The sequence below is a fragment of the Tupaia chinensis genome, unplaced genomic scaffold (assembly GCF_000334495.1).
Source record: "Tupaia chinensis unplaced genomic scaffold, TupChi_1.0 Scaffold143615_1, whole genome shotgun sequence".
Taxonomy (NCBI): domain Eukaryota; kingdom Metazoa; phylum Chordata; class Mammalia; order Scandentia; family Tupaiidae; genus Tupaia; species Tupaia belangeri.
The window spans coordinates 51,992-70,404 of record NW_006203463.1 but is presented as its reverse complement, the minus strand read 5'-3'; the positions used below and the strand labels follow the sequence as shown (position 1 = coordinate 70,404).

General features: G+C 45.6%; 1 pseudogene; it reads left to right on the top strand.

The window, feature by feature from the left end:
* Positions 1–16,112: 16,112 nt before the first annotated feature.
* LOC106733364 (non-histone chromosomal protein HMG-17 pseudogene) lies at positions 16,113–16,406 on the top strand (annotated as a pseudogene).
* The last annotated feature ends 2,007 nt before the right edge of the window (positions 16,407–18,413 follow it).

Sequence of the window (18,413 nt, the reverse complement as noted above, 5' to 3'; positions counted from 1 at the left end):
TCAGCAGGAGGGGAAGGGGGACGCGCCCACCCAGCTCGCGGGAGCCGGGCGGCCGCTGGGGGGCGTAACGGCTGCCTGGCAAGCCCTTTGGCCTCTTCCAGGAACTGTCAACGGGTTCGTCGCCGCCTTCAAACGGTGGCTTTTCTGTTCCCTGCGTCCAGCATCCCGGACAACTGATCCACGCTCTGGGAATGTGCTCTGGGGGAAATGAGGCTTTTCCTTCCTGGAGGGGAGCCTACTTGCCCCAGAGGTTTTCATTCCCTGGGGTAAATAAATGATGAAAATCCCATTTTTCTACTATTTTTGCCTCACTCTTCTCCCCTCCCCCACCTCATGCTACTGGATGCTCGCTGGCCCCCCACGTTCTAGTATTTACTACTCTGAGTTTTAGGGTTTGGTGGGTCGGCGCTGGGCAGGGGCAGAGGTGGAGAGACGGGAGGGGAGGGGAGAAGTCTGGATTCCCAGGGGCCGGCCCGGGGCTGGCTCGATCCGGTCACACAATAGCCGGCAGAGCGACCGGGGGCACGGAAACTCTAGCCAGCGGCGCGGGGCGGCGCAGCCTTAGGATACTTCACCTGCAGGAGAGCTGGCTCCGGGCCCCGAGCTCTGAGCCGCCCTGGGCAGGTCCGAGCTCCCTGTCCGCACCTGGGCACCTGGGGCGCTCAAGAGCGTTGGAAGGGCAAGGAGAAAAAAAAAAGCAAAGCAAAACAAAACAAAACAAAAACCCCTATTCACCAAACACAGGTGGGTGTGTCAACCTCTTTATTATTTGGGGAAAAAATAAAAAGATGAAGGCAGCAAACCTCTTAGGTGCAAGTTTTTGAAAACAAAGTCTCAGACCACCAATTTGATACTTAGTTGAGAAACACCATCAAAACAAAGGCTTCTCCTTCCTCCGACAGGGCGTCTGTCCCCGGAGAGGAGGAAGAGCAGGCCGAGCCGCCAATCTGATGAATCACCTAGAAGGCCACGCCTCCATCAGTGCTCGTGAGAGCCCGCCCTCCGTGTGGTGTCAATCACGCCTCACCTTGAGCGAAGGGCGCCGGTGGACTTGGGAGCCGGGAAGCAGGCTTGATTGCCCTGTTTATGGCATTGGGGTGTAGGGGTGGGGATTTGCAGGAAGTAACAGTGCATAAAGCTTCGCAGGAATGGCTCTAGATGTTGGGGTTTCACTTAGGCATCTGCATTTATGCTCGGATTAACTTTTTAAAAAGAAAGAAAATTGAGAACAAGAGTTAAACTGGGAGCGAGGCACACTTCGCAGCACAGTTATAAAAGAGAAGATTTTTAAAAATCGACTGTTTCACACAATCTACTATCTGCAGTGAGATGCTTTTTGGTATTTTCACCAAGATTCAAAATATCAACATGGGTTTCTCCGTTACTTTAGGACTGTCACATTATGATAGAAGTGCTATTTCTAACTATGGGAGGAAAGATGAAGACGACAGTCATTAACACTAGTATTGAATTTGTACTTCACAGGTGCTACTTCTTGTTCTAAGCACCTTAGACATCAGCACTTTATAGCTGGAAAAACCAAAGCATAGGGAAACAGAAGTCACCTTCAGACAACTCCCCCAGCAAGTGATAGGACCATAGCAGGTTTTAAGCACAGCTCACTCTTTAACCACTGAAAAGAAAGGGGGTGGTGGCAGTGGAGGGCGTTCTGATTTCATGCTCACTGGACAATTTCCTGGGCACTAATTCAACTTCTAAGCTAGCCATCATTCGGAAGAAAGCGCCTTGTAGAAGTAGCCCTGGGGAGTGTAGTTTCTAGGAAGGAATGTCTACAGTTGCAAATGAATTCGTAATTTGGTTTATATGTTGCATATATATGTATAGGACACACATATGCACTGCTACATGTATTTAGGAGAAAACACACCAGAAAATCCATTTTCTGGTGCATATTCGAAATCCTCTTTTTAGGACCTGTCAAACCAACCCCCGAGCAGGAAAGCCAGCTTTGGAGCCCTTCAGAATGACTAGTCGTAATTCTCTATGACATCTTTTATGGGCCTTGCTCACTAAAACTGCAGCAGTCTATCCCTTTAGAATCTGAAAATCTATGGAGCTGCTATAAAGACATAGAATTACGTACAGTTGGATAATATAAGACAATAAAAGTTAAGCTCCGTTATAAACCACTGTCAAGATGAATAGTTTAGGCTAGGGTTGGCAAATACAGACACATTCTGCCCCATCCCCTCCTCCCATACCGTTCTCATTGTCCTTGTTAAAGGGCCATCGACTCGCATGCCCACGAGTAACCTCGGTGTCGTCAAGATTTATTTAACTCCAGACACGTTAGTCGTTCGCCTTAACCTTAGATCAAACCAGTTTTCATCTCTATTTTGATGTAAGTGACAGGCAGGATCAGAGAGGAGGAAAGATAGGTGATGGCTGGTGCCACTGGGGAAGACTTTCTGAAGAAAGGCACAAGAGTTGGGCCTTGAAGGACTTGGGAGATGCTGAGAGGGGGTCGACTAACCATTCCATGCAGGGCAGCAGTGTGCGTGGGGCAGGGCCCATCATAGCCTATGTGGGCTGAGGGGAAACGTGTGGTCAGGGAAGAGGAATATAACGCAAGGCGAGGCAGGACCGGATTATAAAGAGCACTAAAGGCTTCACATCTTCACGCCACTGTTGGCTACTTTCCTTCTCACGATTAAACAGCTTTAGAAAAGAAGAGGGCCAGCTGTGGCTTGGTAGTGAAGGTAGCTGGGTCCCACATGGCTGTGAGATTCGAGATCTGAACCGGTGGTTTGTAAAACAGCCTGGGCCCAAAAGCCAGAGAGGAGAATGGAGAAAGGATTGTGGTGTGGCCATCTCCCCTGGGTGGTGGAGGTGATCTCTCATTTTCCCCCTTTTTTTTTTCTGTCTCTCTGATGAGCACATGCACACTACCGCAGAAAATAAAAAGGAGAAGGAGAACGAAAATTCAGTTTCTTGGGCACAGAGTAATTTCTCAAGAGTGACAGTGGTTTTGGTGTTGAGCTCCACTTCCATGGTGTGCCATTTTGGCTAGCAGACGAGCTCCGTCCTGAGGAGCAAGCCTCCTTTGTGGTCAATACATCTTGCAAACTTTGTTCTTTGGGGAGGCAGGTGGAAAGCATTAGAAAACTCTGTGAACTCAAGGTTGGGCCTGTCCTAGTTAACCAGTAAGCTCACTTGGGCTGTTTGATGAGTCTGAATTCTTTTATGGATCTTGACAGGAAACTCAAAGGAAGGAAGGAGGCTTGTTTTCAAAGCTCGCCTTCCAGATCGCCACGACGAAGGTTGGCATTCTCAAGGATTCCTTCTGGCGAGGAACCTATAGCCAAGACCAGGCCTCATGATTGGGCAAAATTACTTTGCCCTTGTTTTGCTTCCTTTTATTTTTTTTCATGGCATATTTGTAGAGTTGTCTAAGATGCCTGAATACCACAACACGTGCGAATGTATTCCATCTGATTTCAATAAAAAGCATCTCTAGAAAAGCCTCCTTGACTATATAATTTCTTTTTTAATTTTTTAAAAGAATTATTTTATTTAACTTATTTATTTATTTATTTGTTTAGTTTAATCTGACCAGAGAGGGACAGAGTGAGAGAAATAGAGAAAGAGAGAGAGAGAGAAAGCCTCCAGGTCCTGGGACTCGAACAGCTGTCAGTCATGTGGGAGTCCAGTGCCCCTAACCACCATGAGCATTATGAGATGGAATTGCTGTATGCATTCCATCATAGTGGTCTCAATTCCTCTTGTTTTTTAATAACCTCGTTCAGCTCCAGGTACTGTATTGACCAATTATAAGTACTTAGCATGATGCAAATGAGCAGATCCCAAAGGCAATTACGAGAAATAATAGTAATAATCATTGTGATTACTATTCCCCAGGTGTGATAGATGCCACGAGGAAGAGATTCCATTTCTCTCACCAGCTCACAAGCCCTGTGTTGCTGGTTTGCACTTGTGCTTCTAGAATACCCTATGGATCTACAGTTTAGGAAGAGATACCTCTCTGATTTTAGGGGGAGAGGGGATATCTCAGAGAAACTAGAATTAGGTGAATTATTGTAGAGGGCACACAGTTGAGAAAGTAACTGTATAGACTTGTGACTGGCACACTCTTCTTTGGTAGAAAAACTAATAAGGGCTTTATTGTCACTGTTTCTATCATTGTCACGAGGCTTATATCTTTGACAGTCATAAATATCTTCACGTTTATACGGTCTCCATCCTTACATAAGGTTATTCTCAAGCAATTTCGAGGTAGGAGTTGTTCCTGTTTTGAAGGCTGTCCTGTCTTTGTTTCTTTCTTGCTTCCTTCATGCATGGCTACTCTAGTTGACCCAATTCTACACATCAAAGATATAAAATGTCTCTGCTCCTTGTTGACATTGACCTCATCTGGGGGGGGGCACATTCTTTTAACTTTATTGATTGATTGATTTTCATTTCACCAGAGAAGTATAGAGCAAGAGCTGGGGTGGGGGACGGGAGTGAGAAAGCAAGCCGACAGATCTGGGACTCGAACCACAGTTGGCCAGGTAGGAGTCCAGTGCTCTTAACCACCATACCACCTGCAGGCCTTGGGCCCACGTCCTGGTAGCATCCTCCAGCATCTCTAACCTTCCCAATTAGAACCTCAGTGACATTCACCTCTATTGCTCTGGAGCTACCCATCCTCAAGGCCACCTCTCGGGTCTTGTCATCGCCTCAAAAATCTCAACAAGAATCTGAGAATTCAGCTTTCTATTGCATCCTCTTTATCTACTGGGGTTTTTAACTCTCTGTCTTAAACTCGACCTTCTCTCAGACTCAACCTTCCTGAACTCCAGGGACTGCCCTAGAATATCCACTCCCTCCATTTCCACTTCAGGCCTGTTTCCCAGCCAGCATCTTCAACTTCTGAAAGACCTGGCCATGTCACCAGCCTTCTCTCGTCCTGTAAGTATGGGGAGAAGTGCACTGTATGTGTTTGCTGTGCAATGCCAGTTGTCCTTGTCATCTTCCTCGGCAATCTATGGGCCGATGTTCCTGGTCTGGCCCTCTCCCGTCCTTCTTGGTAGCCATTCACGCTCAGCTCCTTTTCTGTGCCTGGAATATGCGCGATCTGACCCCTGCCTGCCAACCTTCTCTGCATCACCTTTCCCCACCCAGAGCGCCACCTCTCCCCAGCTCCCATACACTAGTTAGGGAAGCACACTCTCTCATCCCCACTTCCACAGGGAAATGGTTTCCTACGCCCACTCCCTCCACACTCCCCCTTGTACTCCCTCTGCCCTGGAAAGCCTGGACTGGCAGCATGCAAAAGCACATGCAGGAAAGCACGGCTTTCACTTTTCCATCTTGGGAGCGAGCCAGAGTCTCCCTGTCTTGTCCGTGCTCCAGGCAGCCTTCTGTTTGGGATGGTGCCGTGCCCATTCTGCCCAGTCTGGGTGCCTTCCGGTTCTGTTGCCCTTGTCCCAGGCTTGCTCTCCCATAGCAAGGTGATAGTTAGGCCTCCATAATCACTCTCTCAAATTATTCTCAAGTTATCCTGAACCCAGGTGAGAAAGAGGGGCACTTTCTATTGGAGTCCCTCTTGAGTAACTCCAAACATCACTGTTTGGGGTTCCCATAACAACCAGGTGCTCCCACTTCCAGGTTTATCCATGCGGCCCCATCCTAACATTTGTTCATTTACTATTGCTTGGATTGATGTTGTGTACTTTGCTGCCGTTTTCTTCCTTTTTCTTTTTCTCTTTCTTTTCTTACTTGTTTTATTTTTAGATTTCGCTATAGGGAACGTGCGTTTGCAAGAGAGAGACAGAGAGAAAGCAAGAAATCACCCTCCCCCCCACACCGAGGCAGAAAGCAAGAAATCACACCCACCCACCCCCCCATCGAGAGAGGATAGCCATGCCACAGTCCCTTCCCAATTCTCCTCAGGATTTTGGCATGCACGCACACACGCCCATTGTGAATTTCAAGCTGCCAGGTCCAGGACTCAAACCATGGTAGGTCATATGGGAGTCTAGCTCCTTAATCACTAAGCCACCACTGGCCCCGGCCGGTGTTTTCTTACTGAATCCTGGCAGAAATCCCTCACTGCTGACGAGCTACTTGTCCTGCGTAGATGAAGACATGAGGTCTCTGGGAGGTCAAGTCACTTGTCCAACATGCCTGGCTGGTTATGGGTAGACCTGGCACTCAATCCCAGGCTGTCAGGTGTACAACTCCCTCAGGATGGGCAACCCCTAGTACATGTCAGAGGTCAGCTCAAATGCATCTCCTTTCTAGAACCTTCTCTGATGTTCCCAAGCAGATATTGGTGTCTGTCCCGTGCTCTCTATGTACTCTATTATTTCATTTCATTTTGTTTATTTAAATTGTGGATTGTTTTCTATCTTATTCCATTTTATTTTTGCCAGAGGGTACGTGTGCTCATCAAAGACAGAGAGAGATGGAGAGGGAGAAAGCACCCCTAGTGGGGTGCAGAGACACTGCAACCCCTTCTCCATTTCTTCATCCTGTCAAGATTTGGGCATGCACACACACATGAGGCCAGGATTCAAACAGTGATCAGCCCTCTGAGATTCAGCTCCCTTAACCACTAGGCTATGGTGCTGGCCCTCTTTTATTTACTAAAACTTTATCTACTCACTTATTTAATGAGCAAGGCAGAAAGAGAGAGAGAGAAAGAGAGAGAGAGAGACAGCAGCCCCAACAGAGCCCTGGTGGTGTGATTCTCCACAGTCTTCAGCTAATCCTGGTCATGGTACACACATACCTGGAAACATTGGGTGGTCTCTGGACTTGAACAGAGAAAGTTCCCCGGTGGGAGTGCCTCACCCAGCACTGCATTCTACCTCAACCTCAGCGCCACCATCTGCTCCCAGCTACTATTGACGGTAATTGTTGAAAGACCGTCTCCTCTCTAACTGGCAAGGTAAGGAACATGACTTCTTATATATTTGCAGGATTCAGCCTTGCAGGGACATAGGAGGCCTTGATAAATATCAGGCAGAAGAACTAAGGGTGGATAAAAGACGGAAGAATGAATGAAGGAGTAGAGGGAACACACTTTGTTAAATGAAATCTTAAATCATTCCTCCCACTTCCTGAGTGTCAAGTCCTGTCTCCTTTGGAAAGGAAGCTAACTTTATCACATTTAAATTTCCTAACAACACACAATAGCCTTTACATTCATTGCTCATTTATAATTTTCTTTGAATGAACCTCCAACATGCTAGTCTATGGCAAAGATGAAAGAATCTTTGCGTTTAAGGAACGTCTAGTCAGTGGGAAGCGGAGTAAGCAGCAGCTGCGGGGTGGGCGGAGCAGTGATGGGGCGTGGCAGACCCCGTTCTATGAGAGCAGAGGCCCAGTTTGAGTTTCTCATTTAAAAGCTCCACGTTGGTACAAGTTACTTGCCGGTGTTTGCCCAGCTACTAAATGGCAGAGCCAGCATGCGAGTGTGATGCACTTGACTATAGAGCCCATGAGCTTTCCAGGCGTACACCGCCATGCCTGGGTCCTTAGCGAGAAGGGCCAGCCAGAGGAGCAGGCACGTGGAAACTGGGGCCTGACGTGCTGCTCCAGTCTGTGTGCGTCACCTCAGAGAACCTGGACCTCTGCTAGCTTCCAACTGGCATAGATTTAGAGGGGCTCTGAGTGGGGAGAAAGAAGAGCTACAACTCAAGTGCAGCCTCCGTTTCATGCCCACAGGCAGAGCTGGCTGGCGCCTGGGGAAGGACTTGCCAAGGGACCTGTACTCTGCAGGTGACAGTGGCACCCACAGATGGACAGGTGAATTTAAATCTCTTTAAGGTAGAGTTGGCAGCTTAGTAAGCCTTTTTAAAATATCTCCCCGTAAGCTTCATTTATCATTATTATTTTTCTTCTTTTTTTAAGAACTATTTTATTTATTTATTTATTTATTTATTTATTTATTTTTAAATTTGACCAGAGAGGGACAGAGTGAGGGAATTTGAGAAAGCAAGCCACCCAGTCTGGGAATGGAACTGCATGCAGTCAGCCATGTGGGAGTCCAGCACCTCAACCACCACCACACCCCCTGGTGGCTCCACATAAGCTTTTGTTGTGTAATGTAAGTGACTTTTAATTCTGTGTTGGTATATTCCGTTCTCAGTGCAGAAGAACAAATGACCATTTGCTTCATGTCCTACAACCGCCCTTACTCCAGCTGTTGTTTAGGTTAGTAGCTACTCTGTCCTGACCTCGGATCCCAAGCCCTTTAAACCTTATCCCAAGGCAGTTGGAAGTTCACAATAACCAGTGATATAAGGTGCCTGGAGGTCACACACACACACACACACACGCACACGCACACACACAATGACCCAGTAGGGAATGGAGTGGGATAGGCAGAAGCAGCCTGTACTTGTGTTGCTCGCCTACTTGGGTGTGAGAAGCCCAGGGGGAGCCAACATTCTAGGTGGGGAGTGTTTTTCTTCCCAATGAACTTTCACTTCCATCCAAGGAAGGGCAAGTCCTCAATAACAGGGACCCTGGCCAAAGAGCCCCTCCCTTTAGTTCTCCTAAGCCCAAGACTGTAAGAAAGAGCACATCGTGACAAGCACTCACCACGAATGAGGTCTCTGGGTCAGTCTGACTGACGGGGTCTCAGCGTTTCTCACATCATAAGCACATGAAGATACTCCTTAACTTGGAGTAGGAACTTGAACCGAGTGGCATCACTTCTTAGCCTTTCTTAGAGCTGAGCTCCTCATGGGCACCTGCCACTAGTCCATGCTGAGGGCCTGGACTTTCTGGTGTCATCGAGCTATAGTGAGGTGGAACAGCAGACACAGATTCGGGCGATACCGAAGGAGGGCTTGTTCACGCCTGTTCCTGTAACTGGCCCCAGGAGCAGGCATCTCCTCCCAAAGTCAGTGTGGAAGCCGAACTTCCAGCCCAAGCTTAGATGATCGCCGGGTAATGAATACTCTCCCTGCTGCCATCCTTTGCCCATTGTGAGAGTGGGATGTTCTAATCCTGAACCTTCTCTGGAAGGTTCCCCAGAACATCTGCCATTACTGAGTAGCTCCGCCACCCCTGCATTGGCAACTGCCATCGAGAAACTAGAGTACAGGTGAGAGAGCAGGAACTCGTTCTTCCTGAAGTATGGGGGTATCTGAGGAGAGTCTTACGTTTCATATTCAAATACATTCATCTCAGCCAGTAAATATTTATGGAGGGCTAAGAGCTAGGAGCAGTGTTATTAACCCATCCCAGATCTCCAAGTTCCTTGTTTGTGATGTCTTCATTTGAGTCTTTGTCAATATCTGCACCAGCCATCAGCCTGGGGTGGCCAGACTGGCCCTTCCGGTTGTACCTGCCCCCTACTGTGACAGGCTCTTCCTTTCCCACTTTCGCTGAGTCTGTCCAGGAGGTGGACTAGGTGTGCCATTTTGGCAAGTCTTATCTTGCCACAGGTGTACTTGCACCCCCACACTGAGTGACTCTCACTAAAATGCCTCCCCAGGGCGACCAGTCCTAAGTGGTTTGGCAGCACCTGGACCAATACTGCTCTGTTCCACCCACCCTCCCATAAACTTGCAGTGGCTGTGACAACTGTGGGTGTGTGGTGACAAGCCAGGTATATTACAGAATGCACACTCTTTGAGGCCATGGTTCTGCAGGGTTTAGGAGGGGATAGCAGTCGTGGTAGGTGTGTCCCCTCCTCTCTGCCCCTCGCAGCTGTTACACCAACTCCTTTGAATTTGAAGTTAGAAGATCCATGAGGTTCCTGCTCTACCTTCACCTCATCTTCTCCAGGATCAAGGAACCAGGGACCACATGCCACACAGGTCAGTCCCAAGCTTCCAGTCATCTCGAAGCCAAGCTCTTCACACTGGTCACCCCAATTTCTGTCCTTGTCCCTTCTACTGCAAATCACCTCATTCTGCGAGAGTCTGTAATCCATGTACCACCTACCCTCCTCACCTTGGCTTAAGTGATTAACTTCTCATTTGCCTCATAGTCACCAAATCTCATTAATTTCATAAACACACACACACACACAGTCGTGGATTCTCATCGAGAAGCCTTAGGATTCTACTGGCATGCTGGGAAGAGGGACAGGGTAGGAAATGGGAACTAGGGTCCATCTAGGCATGCACCCAAAGTAATAGAAATAGAGTTTCCCTCTGCAGTGATGTGGGGATAGACCCAAATGCCATGAGTGTGCCCTGTTGTCTGTGACCTTGACGCCTTCATCGGAGTAGTCCAGGTCCTGTGAGCAACAGACACCAAGATGAGATTAAATGTGTAAGGGTCAGTGAGGGGGATCAGCCGTGTGAGAAAAGTGGGGTGTGGGCTGGGAAAGGCTTGGGGGGAGTCCGTCTATACGCAAGGTCAGATGCCAGGGAAGAAGAGAAGGAGGGACAGGGAGATGGAAGCCTCCTTGGGTCTAAGTCAGCTGTCAGAGCGGTCTCTTCCCTCAGAGACAGGCCTGCCTCGGGATCCTGTGGCACTCGATCCTTGGTGGGAGCAGCAGTAGGAGGGTGGCTTTTTGGTGCTATTTTGTCTAAACTCCCCTTCCAGATGGATAGAGTGGTTAACTTTCTGACATAGGGCACAAGTTCTTCCTGCAGAGTTCGGGCTGTTGCCTTCCTCCTCTTGCGTGGTACTGTCTCCACCCATCCCACTCGGACACACTGTGACTACCACGGCACTGCACTGTCCCTTGTGGTTCTACTACATTCTATGTCAACTTTGGAAATGGTTCCTTTGATAAGCTATTTTCAAGTATTTGATTTAACAATGGCCTGGATTGACACATGGGGCCCAAAGGCACTCACGAGCCTCTTCTCCATGCTCAGAGTTCATAGAAAAGAACAGCAAAAGCCCTGCCCTTCCTTATGGCAGGGGAAGACAGGAAAGATGAGGGCTGGGTAGCAGAGAGCTCAAGGAATTCAGACAAGAGCAACCTCACCTCAGAGAACCGTCAGCCTGGATCACAAAACCAGCAGATTTGGAGTTCCCTAGCGTAAGGAGTGGAAGCTGCCAGACCAGTTAAGTAAGGCAGACTCACTTCTCTCTAAATATTAGAAGTCAGAGGGGTCACAAGGCCCACCAGTTCAAAGGAGTGGAGGAATGATTCTATCTGTTGAGTTTCATAGTTTCTGGTAAAAGTCTGCTGTGCTGTTTGTGGGAAAAAAAAAGATCATTTCATCAAGAAAGGATGGGCCCAAGTTTATTAAAGGACAAGGAACTTTTAAGTGTGGTCAAGTGGAAAAAAACTAAGTACTGAAGACGAGAAAAATTCAAGGAAGCAGGAAACATTGAAAATCCAAAGGAAACAAAAGTTATAGGAAAACTTAAAATTTGGAAATGTATTTCTTTAGCAATTTAAAGTTTAACTAAAAAGAAAATAATACTAGAATAATACACTGAATTCACAAGCCATCTGCAAAACAGTGAAAAAACTTATATTAGCTCAATATAGCTCTTTGAACTCTATTAAAAAGTTCTGTAGAAAGAAATAAGAAATTGGCTAATTATTGGGACCAGCAGTTAGCGTAATGGCTATGTCGCTGGACTCCCACGTAGTAAACCAAGGTTCGAGTCCTGGACCCAGTGGCTTAAAACTCATGCCGGGCACGTGTGCGTGCGTGTCCAAGATCCCGAGAGGAGAATGGAGGAGAAGGGATTGCAGCGTGACCATCCCCCCTGGGGGGTGATTTCTCACTTTCTGTCTCTCTGTCTCTCTCTGTCTGTCTGGCGAGCGCACATGCCCTATAGCAAAAACCTCTCAAAAAAAAAAAAAAAAAAGGAAATTGGTTAATTATTTTTATTTATATAGCAATGATATAACATTTGTTCTATGTTAATTTCTATTCTAAACACTTTATGAATATTAAATAATTTAATTTTTACAACCCTGTGAGGTAGACAGTGCTATTCACATTTTACAAATGCGCTCAAGGTCACATGGAAAAGTCAAAATTTGAAAGTAGGTATTTTCTTTTGTGCCCTTTTCCAAAACATAATGAATAAATAAAACCCCGAATGCCTGTTACAGAGAATTTTTATTGTTTTTCTTATGTTTGCAGAACATTTATTAAGATTGATCATATACATGGCGACAATCAAAACTTCAGCAAATTCCAAGGGTAAAGGCTTATTTTTTAAAAGAGGTTTTTGCCATAGGGCACACATGCTCACCAGAGAGAAGAGACAGAAACGGTGAGAGCGAAAATGAGAAATCATCCGCCCCTCCCCGGGAATGGCCATGCCACAATCCCTTCTCCTCCAGTCTCCTCTTGGGATCTTGGGCATGCATGCACACATGCCTGGTGTGAGTTTCAAGCCACCAGGTCTGGGACTCGAACTGTGGTAGATCCTGTGTGCGCCAGTGTCTTAACCACTATGCCACATACTGGTCCCCAAAGGTAAAGGTTTTATAGTTTATCTGCTCATGAGTCAATAAAAAAAGAAAAATAAATTATTAAAGGTAGCTACTTGAAAGTCAAGTAATACTTTTAAAAAATTGGTCCAAAGAGAGATGGTGGTTAAGGTGCTGACTTCTACCATGACCCACCACGGTTTGAATCTCGGACCTGGTGGCTTAAAAATCACATCAGGCACGCGTGCGTGCGTGCCCAGGATCTCAGGAGGAGAATGGTAGAGAAGGGATTGCGGCATCGCCATACTCCCTGGGGCGTGATTTCTGACTTCCCCTCTCACTGTCTCTTCCTCTGTATCTCTTGTGAGCATGTGTGCCCTATAGGTGGGAAAATTGACTCAAAGAGGAGATAAAAAAAATGACACAAAAAGGAGGACGTTAAACTATACTCTAGGATTCTGTGAAAACAGTATCTCAGAACTTTTATGGAAAAAATACCTTCTTTGTGAAAGAATCAACATGAGGAATAAACTAAACCCTCTTCCAAAGAAATTAGAGAGAGAGAAAGAAAGAGTACTTATTAAAGGTAAAAGCTTAAATGAATGAAATAGAAAACAAAGAGTTAAACTATATAAATAAATTAAAAATCTTGTCATGTAAAAACATTTAAACATCCATATGTATATATCCATAAACAAGCTTGATTTCTTACAAAATAAAAAAATGAAAGATCTAGAAGCAGAAAGAATAGATATTAAAATGACCGAAAGTATTACAAAACATATATGAAACTCTATGGCAACAAATCTGAAAACTAGAATAAACATTGGAAAAGAAGAGGCAAAACTATCTATTTTTACAGATGATAGAATTGTAAACCTAGAAAACTCAAAGGAATCTAATAAAAATCTCCTGGAATTAAGAAGAGAATTTTGGCTTAATAAATGGATTCAGAAATAAACGAAAATTTGCTTTTCTTTACTCTAGGAATAAGAAAAAAAAATGAGAAAAGTTACCTAAAATACTTAAACACAAACCTGTAAGAAAAACTTAGAAATAACTCCAACAAAAATATAAATAAGTTACATGGTCATACTAAAATACATAAAAAGAAACAAACAAAATGGAAAAATGCACTATATTTTGGATGGAAGAGTCAATGCCATACAAATATTAAATTCCCCATAGTGTGTGTGTGTGTGTGTATGTGTGTGTTTTTAACCAAAAGTCACAACAAACTGGGTATTTTTTCTTTGCTTGTTTTTGGTAATTGGATGAAGTTATCTTTTTTTTTTTTTTTTTCAAATGAGGCTTTTGCTTTAGGGCATGTGCACTGAGGGGAAGGGGATCCACAGAGAGAGAAAGTGAGAAATCATCCCCCAGGAAGGCTGGCCATGCCCCAATTTCTTCTCCACTCTCCTTATGGGATCCTGTGCACGCACCCCCATGCACCTACTATGGTGAGTTTCAAGCTCCAGGTCCGGGACTCTAACCATGATTGACCATGTGGGAGTCCAGAGACATAACCACTACACCATCTGCTGCCTCTCTGGATAAAGTTATCTTACAATTTCTAGAGAAAATAACTACAGGGGCCAGCATAATGATTAAGGTGGCGGGATCCCATATGGCCAACTCCATGATTTGAGTCACAGACCTGGCAGCTTGAAACTCACACCAGGAACACGTGTGTGCCCGTGCCCACAATTCCAAAAGGAGAATCAAAAAGAGATTGCGGTGTGGCCATCCCCCCCGGGGGGGTGACTTCTCAGTTCTCTCTCTCTCTGTGTCTCTCTCCTGTGAGTGCACGTTCCGTATGGCAAAAATCTAAAAAGAAAAAAGAAATAAAAGAAAGAAGACAAGTAGTGTTGGAAAAATAACTCCAGATGGGGCATTTACTAGAACCCTTTGTAAATTAGTCATCATGGGCGAGTCGATGTCCTGCTGGGTCCCGGTTTGCCTGCACATTCGAGGATACGGCACAAACACATGAGGGGAAAGTACAAAGGGTAAAGTAAAGCAGAGCTCCTGCAGGGAAATCCAGTGGGTGTCATATACTCTAACGAGGGCAGGGAAAATGGTCCTAATCACATCTAAGAAGCCAAAACTCTGGGAGAAAAGATAGATCCATTTGACTATAAAAATGATGACTTTTAAGGTAAAGATAGTATAAAGGTACACTATAAAGTAATATAGACCATGATCAATTTAAAGAAATATACACACATACACACACACACCTAATGTGCTGGGTTTGGGGGAAAATTATGATGCATTTTTTGCATAGAAAAATATGTCATGACTTTCCTGATGACCTAATCTATCTACCTATCTATCTATTTTTTTGATATAGAAAGATTTATTATAACTAGACAAGAGAAACAATAACAAACAATAGGAAAATGGGCAAAGGATATGAATCGGCAATAGATAGAGAAGTTCTAACGGCCAAAAGTGTAGAAGGATCCTCAAATTCAGGGGAAGTGAGGGGAATGCGGACGTGTGAGCAGCCCCACCAGTGTATAAAATGTAAAGTTCTGCAGCACCCAGTGCTGGCAGGGGGTAGGAGGGGGAACATTCTCACTGAGCGCAGATGGCATGAGAAGCCATATGGCACTAGATACTGAAGTTTAAAATACACGTACTCTTCAGGCTAACACTCCCTTTCCTGAGAATCTTCCCACGGAAGTAAAGTTTTGTGAACATAAGGTTTTATGTACAAGAGTTTTTTGTTTACTTCCTTGTTTTTGTTTTGTTTTTTCCTTTATGTTTTTCAGATTGTCTGTGAAAGCCAGACGGCAGGCTGAATGTGTCACGGAAGATCTACATAACAGAATAACACAGCTATTGAGAAAAAGGGGTGAGTTATGCCAATTGACAGGAAGAATTTTAGAAGGTATTGTTGACCAAATAAAGTGCAATGCCCAGAAAAATGTATAGTATGGTTTTTATTTTTATAAAAGAAACAATGGGGCCCAGCAGGTAGCACGGTGGTTAAGGCACTGGACTCCCACGTGGCCAACTGCAGTTTGAGTCCCAGACCTGGTGGCTTCCTTTCCCATTTTTCCTTCCTCTCTCTTCTCTCACAAGGGCACGTATGCCCTATAGCTAAATTAAAAAAAAATAATAATAATAGCAAATACAACTAAGTAATTCTGTAATAAATAAATAGAAATAAAACAAATAATGATCAAAAAGCACCTGTGTGTTTATGTTTATGTATGTGTCTGATATAACCATGGGTAAAATAAGAAAGATAACATATTAGATTTTTAATATGGGCTATGGGGAGGTGGATAGGTTCAGAATTAATATGTATAGGAGAGAAGAGAAAGTACGAAGTCTAAAAAGGAAAATAAACTAAAAGACTACCCACACATGTACCTCTGGGTGAATTGCTCAGACACATGCATTCATGAAACTGTCTGAATGTATCGTGTTCATACATGGCCAGTATGAGAACTCTGTCTCACAGGTTACATCTTGCTTTTCAGGAAAACTTGCTGCTCCGTTTGTAACCCTGTCCCTACACCTTCTCCAGGAAAGATTTCCAGCTCAGGGATTCCCATACCTGTTCTAAGACTTCCCCTCCATGGTGTTATGGGTGTTATGGTCATGTGGCTGGACTCCCATGTAGTCAACCATGATTTGAATCCTGGACCCAGAGACTTAAAAATTCACAGCTGGGAGCAGTGTGAAGAAGAAGAGGTGAGAGCAACCCCCGGGGCCGACCAAAGCCTGTGCTCTGCTGCAGCCCCCACGTCCAACGCCTATGTCCCACCGTGGTCGCCACCATGCCCAAGAGAAGGCTGAAGGAGATTCTAAAAGAGATAAAGCCAACTTGAAGGACAAACCACAGAGAAGATTTGCAAAGTTGTCTGCCAAACCTGCTCCTCCAAAACCAGAGCCCAAGCCTAAAAAGGCCCCTGCAAAGGAGGGAGAGAAGGTGCCCAGAGGAAAAAAGGGAAAAGCTGATGCTGGCAAGGATGGGAATAGCTCTGCAGAAAACACAGATGCCAACACAGACCAGGCACAGAAAGCTGAAGGTGCTGGAGAAGCCAAGTGACTCGTATGCATTTGTGATAACTGTGGACTTTTGGTGACTGCACGGTTTGAAATACTATTTTTTATCAAGTTTTATAAAAAATGCAGAATTTTGTTTTACCATTTTTTTAAAGCTATGTTTTTAACACACAGAACACTTCATTGTTGTTTTTTGGGGAAGGGGCATTTGTACTGATAGAATGTCTCTGGAGCTGGATTGATTTGAACAACATCTTTCCCTTCTAGTTTTGAGAGACTTCCTCTTGACTCCCAGGAGGGATTCCCTGACACACAGAGCCACCTTGGCATGGATGCCTTGTGGTGTGGGAAGTCCTTTCCCTCTCTGCCTTCAGCATAGACTTCATTCCCTTAAACCGATACCTGTGGGGACCTGACCACAGGAAATTGGTTATGCCAGTATGTCAGGCAATCCGGACTTAACGATGACATTGAGATGGTGTCCTTCAAAAGAGCAGCTGTTCCTTTTCTAAATTGTTGGGTCTTCAGGTTGATAATTCTGCCATTTTCATTTCTCGAAAGTCAGGGTCAGCTCGTGAAAAGCTGTTAAACAGCATGCTAAATGTGAAATGTCAACCCTCACTCTAAACTTCCCCTGTTCAGAGCATCAAGTGAAGACTTCACTGGGTTTTATAGTGGCTTTCTGATTTTGGTAGTTCATTGAGAAAGGGAGTTTGAAAGTTGTTGTATACTATTAAGGATCGTCTACCCATGTCCTGCCTGAAATACCATGATTGTTTATGAAAAGTATCTTTCATAAAAATGGATACAGCTAAAAAAGAAAAATCACAGCTGGGCACAGGTGCGTGTGTGTCCAAGATCCTGAGAGGAGAAAGGAGGAGAAGAGATTTGGGCATGGTCACCGGCCTCCAGGGGGTGATTTCTCACTTCTTTTCTCTCTCTCTCTGTCTCTCTGGTGAGCATGCGCATCCTATAGCAGAAATCTCTCATAAATAAATAAAGGACTTCCCCTGCTACGACACAGCGTTTCATCTCAGGAGGAGCGCTCAGGAAGTCTGCCCCGCGCCCTAGAAATGGCGATCCCCTCGGGATTTCTAGCTCTACCTCCTCCTGCCTACACTTCCCTTTGTGGTAACCTTCCTAGACTAAGAAAACCTGGCATTTTAGGCAAACTTTCTTCCCTGCCCACTCTAGAGAAGCCGGAGGATAAAGGAGCCTACCACACCTACATGGGAGAATGACCAACCGCTCTAGGTCAGAGGTCTTGGAATTTTAGAGCTGTCTAGTGATGTTCTAGGGTCAAGTAAAAATAAAACACAGCCAGCCAGGATGCTCGCTGGAGATCCCTCCGGTCAGCCCACGCCATGCAGGGCCCAGGAGCCCGTCTCCTCCTTGCTGCTGACGGGAGGTTGCTGGTTGTACGTTCCGAGCTCACATCTGCCTTCCTCCTTGGCCTCCTCGTGGTGGTGCAATTTCCTTCACTTCAAAGGAGGCTCCAGGTGCAGGGACTCTAGGGGTGGGGTGTGGCCTCAGATTCTGGCTCCTTTTCTGTGTTTAAACATGTACTCTCTTCATCTAATCCCAAGTTGATTTTGGGAGCTATTCCTAAATTCATTCCACTGCTTTTGAACTCTGAGGGTGAGAGAGAAATGTAGTTTTTCTCTTTCCTCAAGTCATTGACCCTAGTTTTGTCATGACATTTCAAATTAATTTACTGCAGAAAGAAATGGGAGGGACAGCTGCATGTGCCACAGAGGAGAGCAGGCCACGGTGGGATGGGTCGTTCACAGGTTCTGGAAGATTCCGTGTAGTAATGGCCTCCAATGACTCGTGGGGAAATAAACATTCATCATTTTAAGCCAGGCACTTTCGGAGTGGGGTGCGACGCTGCCGTAGTCCCCGGTGCTGTGGCCAGCTCCGATTGCCCTGTGATGCTGCTTCTCCTGACAAGAGCAGGGACTGCTTGTCACTCCTGGGGGCCGAGCTGGGCTGGCGTTGGGGCACCGGGAGTTCCAGAGCCCATTAGAGAGGCTCGGCAGCTTCCACTCTT